The sequence below is a fragment of the Salvelinus sp. IW2-2015 genome, linkage group LG15 (genome assembly GCF_002910315.2).
Source record: "Salvelinus sp. IW2-2015 linkage group LG15, ASM291031v2, whole genome shotgun sequence".
NCBI classification, from domain to species: domain Eukaryota; kingdom Metazoa; phylum Chordata; class Actinopteri; order Salmoniformes; family Salmonidae; genus Salvelinus; species Salvelinus sp. IW2-2015.
Window position 1 is genome coordinate 48,853,072 of NC_036855.1, and position 7,725 is coordinate 48,860,796.

General features: G+C 42.7%; 1 long non-coding RNA gene across 1 annotated transcript in view; it reads left to right on the top strand.

The window, feature by feature from the left end:
* LOC111973892 (uncharacterized) overlaps positions 1-7,725 on the top strand; it is a 70,899-nt gene that overhangs the window by 42,812 nt on the left and 20,362 nt on the right. The window lies entirely within an intron of this gene.

The following is a 7,725-nucleotide window of genomic DNA, read 5'->3' on the forward strand; positions in this document are numbered from 1 at the left end:
ACAGTTTGTGCTAGTTCTGTGAAGGGAGTAGTACACAGCGTCTGTACGAGATCTTCCAGTTTCTTGCGCAATTTCTTGGCATGAATAGCCATTAATCTTCTCAAGAACAAAGAAAGTACTGAACGAGTTTCAGAAAGAAGAGTGATTTGTTTCTGGCCATTTTGCATCCTGTCATTCGAACCCACAAATGCTGATGTTCCAGATAGCTAACTAGTCTAAAGAAGGGCCCCCGTGTTTATTGCGTTCTTCAATCAGGACATCAGTTTTGCATGGTGACTAACATACAAATTGCGCAAAAGGGTTTCAAAAGATTTTCAATGTTAAGGCCCTTTAAAAATGATCCAACTTGGATAGCCTAACACAACATTGCACATGCTAGAACACCAGGATGGATGGTTGCCCTGATAATGGGCCTCTGTATGGCCTATGCTAGATATCCATAAAGGAATCTATCTGTTTTCCAGCTACAACAGGTCATGCTACAGGACATTTAACGATTGTCTGACACTGTATTCTCTGGATCAATTATGATTGTTATTTTAATTGCGTACAAAAATGTGCTTTTCTCCTTTCAAAAATAAGGACATTGTCTAAGTGACCCCAAAACTTTTGAACGGTGAGTGTATTTGAAGGGCCTACATGTGGCCTATCAACTTTCAGTTGAAGCTTTTGTTGAATTTGTGCTAATGGTACATTAATTGAATATTGGACCAAATGCCATCAGTAAAATATTATTTCACTATTTAATGCAAACATGCTGTATCGCAACGACATGCCTTTAGAAAATGTTTAAAATTAAAATTAAATGAACATCATTTATCTTAACTAGGCCAGTCAGTTAATAAAAATTTCTTATTTACACATGACGGCGCTACCCCGTCCACAACGCCTCCCCTAACCCAGATCGACGCTTGGCCAATTGTGCGCCCGCCTATATGGAACTCCCGATCAACAGCTGAGTTGTAGAATACAGACCGTTCAACCAGGGTCTGATGGTGACGGCCTCTTAGCACCTGAAGAAATGGCACAAACGACCAATGTTTGGAATGAATACTTAACCTTCCTATCATTATACAATTTCTGTCAAATGTAGTGAAGTAAAAGTTTAACTGTTCAAACACGATAAATAGTTCAAATTATTCTTATAACAAACCCAAAAACTACTAAGAAGTATTTTAAAGATATTACACCACTGATATGTGAGTAACTAACAATGTTAAATCTTTTGATACGTCCTTCCGACAAACTGAATCGACTGTATCTTGTATGACTCGTGTAATTGATTACACCATCCAAAGTTGTAAGTAATAACTCACTCTCTCAAAGAGATATCAATGTCTGAATTTTATTACCAATAGGTTGCCCTTCTTTCAAGGCAATTTGGAAGATACATCACTCACATCTAGGGCAAGATCTCTGCTTCAGTTTCATCAGTGCAATTCTCGGCGTTGGGTTTGAAATCTGAAGGCTGGGGGGCATTTAGGACGTACTGCGGATTGCTAAAATATCCTAATGATTATGATCACACTTCCTCAATTCAAATATTGTGGCGACACTATACCAAAAATGGTTTGGTATGGTTTAGAAACGTGGGAACRAAGTTCTAGTTATCAGRGTGGCCCCATCACCTGGACATGTTGAAATATTGTATCTTCATGCCTCGAATAAAAACCTTCAGGCTTCCCTCATAACTAAAATCAGAATTTCAGGCGGCAGTTTGGAATAAACTAATCCCATCCGAATCGTCCTCTGAAATAATGACAAAATCAACACTCTTTAGTAATACTAGTCCCGTGCAAATAGGTCTTTGGTCATGTGCATGCAATGCATACATGTGGCACGTAAAGAGAGCAAGGGTTTTTACCTTTATTTAACTAGGCAAGTCAGTTAAGAACAAATTCTTATTTTCAATGACGGCCTAGGAACAGTGGGTTAACTGCCTTGTTCAGGGGCAGAACGACAGATTTGTACCTTGTCAGTTTAGGGATTTGAACTTGCAACCTTTCGGTTACTAGCCCAACGCTCTAACCACTAGGCTACCCTGCCGCCCCGAAGGAAGGAATAGGGAATGTTTTTCGTATACAAATGAGAGATTTTGGTTACAGAACTTTTCAGTCAGAAATGTCTGTGATTATGTTGCAGCTTCATCAACACGGTACAGTGCGATAAAGACTTTGATGTTCTGTGGTGGTCGCTGCATCAGGGAGGAGAGAGAGARAACGGGTGCTAGTCACACAGTCACTCGCTGTCTTTTTTTTTAACACAGTGCAGCAAGTCTGAGCCTGGCCTGGCACAATCAAATAAATTGCTGGTCAGACACCCCCTAGTCATTTGTGTCTTCATTATTTAATCAAAGAGTGTGCTTAAAGCGTCAGACAAGCTCAGTGAATATAGTTGATTTGATTAAAACACATAGGATGTGTCAATATATGGGGAAAAAAACTAGTTTAAACATTTTTACTAATTGATTGGTCGAAAGAACAGACAACTCTTGGTCGACCAAGATATTTTTTAGTCGGGGACAGCCCTAGTGAGCATGCATGTGTGGGTGGGTGCGTGTGTTTATCCTTTGTTAAACACATTCTCTGCTGGTCGTGGTGTGTGACAGGCTATATCCAGTGAGACTCTTAAGGTCTCTGTCAGGGCATTGGATCGTAATAAACTTGAGCGCTTAGTATAACCATCCACACTGGCACGTGGGTGGTGGGGATTCGATGTGGTTCACAGGCTCACACAGGCCCTTAGCATCCTTACCTCATATAAAACCACCACACACACACACACACACACACACACACACAACCACACACACAACACACAACACACACACAACACACACACACAACACACACCCCACACACACACACACACAACACAACACACACACACACAGCATCCCACTGGTCCTCTCCCTCACAGGAAGCCAGACACATCATTACAGAGCTGACTGGTCAGGGTTAGGAAGTTTCTACTACAAACCCTCTGCGTCCCTGTCTGACCCCTACTTCTTGACCTCTGACTGACCAGTGAAAGTGGACGGAAGCTTAATTGGTCTTTAGCCCACTGCCTGAATTGGCTCATCCCCAGGGCTTTAGAGGGTCAAAGGTGTGTGCTGACTTTACACTTTCACACAGGGAGGTTTAGAGTATCTTAGAGTATATCTGAGCCTACCTGTGCTGTTGGCTTATGGGCAGTGCCTGGGGGGCCATGGCTGCCTCATATAGGCTTGAGATATTCTCGACTTGTGAAACTGTGGGAGTCCCAGTATCTAAAAACCTTCTCTCTCAGCAGATTGATTACTGAACTGGGAGGAAGGGTAAATTATGAATATTCCCATTTTGGGGTGGGGGGTTTGTGTATAGGTAGACACTACAGTGTACATACATTAGGAACACCTTCCCTAATACTGAGTTGCACGCCCTTTCTGCTTCAGAACACCTTAATTCGTCGGGGCTATGGACTCATAAAGCGTACCAGAGGGATGCTGTCCCATAGTTTGAATTCAATGCTTCTCCACATTGGTTAATTCAAGTTTGGCTGAGATGTACTTTTTGGGTGGTGTGGACCAATTTTCTTGATACACATGGGGAAACTGTTGAGCGTGAAACAACCCAGCAAGCCCGTTCGCCAGTCTCATCTGGAGCACACTCAAACCTGTGCGCCTGGAACACCTTCTACCCTATTCACTTGGTCAGTCCTATATCATGGAAAGAGCAGGTGTTCCTAAATGTTTTCTGCACTCCCAGTGTATATGTTTAGGGATGGTGGGGGGCAGGAGTGTTATAGGGATGGAATGGAGGCAGTGGGGTGGAAGTTTTAAAAATAGTCCCTGTGTTGTGAGTCCACCAGTAGTTATTGACAGGGGAGAAATGGTAACTGGGTATAATCCAATGAAGATATGTTTATTTAGACTGGCAGTTGTTTTAGACTGGCAGGGAGTATATGAAAGTTTATTTCCAACGCTACATAACGTACAATGTTCAGGTGGTGTTTTCTTTCACGATATAATATGGCATGGGTTTTTTAATGACAAACAGTTTTGTTTAAAATCTATCATTTTTGACGGGTTTTCATTCAGAGACACAAATAATCATGCAATCAGTAATCCCTCGTTTATCGCGGGGGTTACGTTCGAAATGACCCGCGATTATAGTGAAATCCGCCGAAGAAAACTTTTTTTTTTATTTAACAATTGCAACTATTACATTAACAAATACAGTGACTCACGTGTAGGCCCGTTTCGTCGACATTATGGGTTTAGGAGATGTTCGAATCTTACAAGATAATTTGGCCAACTTAATGTAAATTTGCCAAGGCTGTTTTATGTACGTACACATAACTGCACGAGACGACAATGATGAGCACAATCAGTACCATGTTTTGATACACAGAAGCGGGAGTCGAGTTTTTAGCGGAATCAGAACTGCGAGACATGCACCAAAAAAAAAAAATGCATTAATGAAAAATCCGCGAAATAGCGAATCCAGCGATAATATGGAAACGCGCGAAGTGGCGAGGGACTCACTGTATATTCAGTAAATTCGCATCACTCTCAGAAAACAAGTATACTCGCCTAGGTTTTACAGTGGAAATATAACAAATAACTATGTTTTTAATAAAGAACTGTAAACAAAATGATACCAATTATATAAAATAAAAACCAATTCAATACAGTAATATGAGATCTGTATGTAAACCTTTACATTTTGAACATTGTTATCCTCTTAGCAGAATCTTTTTAACCATACGCACGCGACGTAACAGTTAAGTGCATTCATCTTAAGATACGTTAATTGAGACACATGTAACAGTCAAAACATACAGGATTGACACATTCCATTCCATTCAACAATGGGGATATATATGCGTTTTTCAAAAAAACACAATTTTAATCTTAAACATTATGAACATAAAAAAATCTGAAGGCTGTCATATTTTACACACACATGATACATAACCATAAGCTTGTATACGGCTCCTCGTGTGTAGAATGACCGGACCAAAGGTGGCAGCGGTGGTAGGCGTACATCGTAACTTTATTGATGGACACAAACAAAATAACAAGTCAAAAAAACGAAAAGCGCACAGTTCTGTAAGGCTAAGAACTAAACAGCCTAATGGGTGGGAAAAAGGGCTGCTAAGTATGATCCCCAATCAGAGACAACGATAGAAGACCACGTGCCCTCTGATTGGCGAACCAACAGCTACGGCCAAAAACAAAGAAACAGAAGACATAGAATTTCCCAACCCGAGTCACACCTGAACCTCACCAAAACATAGAGAATAATAAGATCTCTAAGAGTCAGGGCATGACATAAAGCAATCATTTACTGATGAAAACACGTGAACCAACTGGTTGACGTAGCATTTTGAAATAAACTCTTCATATTGGATAGAGACATATGGAAAAGATTACAAATGAGAGGAACTGTGGAATTCATACAAGCTCATAATGAATGTCTCTCCTCTCCCTGAAGTGAGGCAATTCCTCATGCCCCTTGCCTCCTCCTCGCTCACCCCTCTCTACACTTTCTGCTGTCGCTCAATGCCCCTCTTCCCCTCTTTCCATCCGCTTACATCTCTCTCCCTACCCTCTCTCCATCTCCTAAAACCTACCTCCACCTTATTCTCCTCACTTCCTCTTCTCCCTTCTATCATCTTATCACTCTCCTCTTCCTCCCCCTACTCACACTACTCTTTCAGAGAGATAAATGCCTCTCATCTTCATGCTTGGAGGTAAGAAATGGTGGTTTCTGCCTACCAACTGGGTAAATCAAACTCTACTCCAATCCTTTATCAATCCCTCTCCCCACTCACTCCCTCCGTCATCTCCTCTTCACTAACCAGTCCTCTTTCCTCCCCCTTTTCCCCATACAGGCCTTACTGTCCACACTTCATCTCTACTTTCTCTTCCCCTTCTCTAGCTCTCTCTCTCTCGCTTTCGCTTTTTGCTTCCCATCTCTATTCCTCTATTGCTCCTCTGTCAGCTGAATGTAAAACCCTTTAGTTGGCCTCTCTCCTTTTCTCATACATGGAGATTTGATCTGATATTACATGATCCTTTGTCTTCATTGATCTCTGTTTTAGGGATTCAGCTTTGAGAACGATTACTTAAGTAATGAATGTTGTTGTTTTTTGAAGGAGCGGCCCGCAGCGATACGCGTAGCCAATGTTTCATCCATAACTCCTCATACTACAACATACTTTACATACATTTCTAGCCAAACTAGCCACGGCCTTCGCCCCATACCACTGCCTGGACTTCAGTCCACTGTTACTAAGCTCGGCTACCACAACGGCACGTCAGCCCTCGCACCTCAGAGCAGGTCCATCTTTATAGGTTACATACTGGTTTCACCCACTTCATATGGTACAGTAATACATACTGTATTCTAAATCAAGGCTCATCCATATAACTGCACGTACACCACATTTTATTCCATATACTGTTCCCGTTAAGGTGGTATACCCCATCATATAGCGTACCCGTAAAAAGTTTGTCGGGTAGCTTTGTTTTTTTTATCCTAATTGTTTTGACACTGTAGCTGCCTTCCCTGCCACGTCTCCCTTGGAAGGCAGGCAGACAAGGTGGCACTGAGATAGAGACTACTGGGATTTCCTCTAGGAATGCATGGAAGGTAAGAAGAGGGGTGGATATCCCGCAGGTCTCGTTCCCAGAAGGTCTCTGGAGGGGATATACAGCAGTGCCATTGGAACCCACATCTCTGTCCCTCTGTCTTCCTGTCTGTCTGTCCTCTCTCTCTCTCACTGTTTCCTACCCACCTATATTAATATGGACACCTTTGGGAAGAGCTCAGGGAAATTCTAAACCATCGTAAACGTCCCTTCTCCATTCCTCTCCCCCTTCCTTTATGGGTGCTGGGGAAACCCACCCCTGGGAACCCCCCCCCCCCCTGTTTTATGTTCGGAACCCCCTGTATTGGTGTTTGGGTGAGGGGACTATGGTTTACGGCCAGGCCCCCGCCAGGGTGACCCTTAACCCCATAATTAGGAGATTGGAAAGAGGTGTTAAACCTGTTATTAGTTCCATCTGGTTTGCCAGCCACTCGGATCCTCAGCCACAACAGTTGGGACACTGACGTCTAAGGTCAGCTTCTGTCTGCGTCTTCCTTCCATAATTGTCGAGGAATGCAGAGGTACAGCTGGATCCTAGATCTATACACATTGTGACTATGGGTAACTTCTCTACCCAAAGCAACCAGGAGGAGAAACGAGCATTTCGGAGACAGAGGAAAAGGAGTGGAAACCAGTTGAACTAAAGGTCCGTTTTTGCCAATGATTAAATCATCTCATTAAAACAAATCGGTGCGTCTGTAGAAGTGCTGTACTGAACACGTGTCCTTTTCATCAGGCGTGGGTTTTCCTTCTTTTCGTTGGGGGCTCAATCGGTAACTTAACGCGGCTAGTGCGCATACCAGTTTGTCTGTTAGTGTGTTTGGTCGTTTGTAGTGGCTCCACATATCTGGACTGGCTTGGGTTTAAGACTTTGGGAAAAGGCCCGCCCCTCAAAGGCAAACTGGTGCTCCAGGGGACTGAGATTGCATGTGCAATTGCATTTCAGCATTTTATATATGTTCTCTATAGCACAACACCCACACACACACACACACACACACACCACACACCAACACAACACACACACACCATACAAACACACACACACACTATTCGACACACACACACACACCACACAACACAGCCACA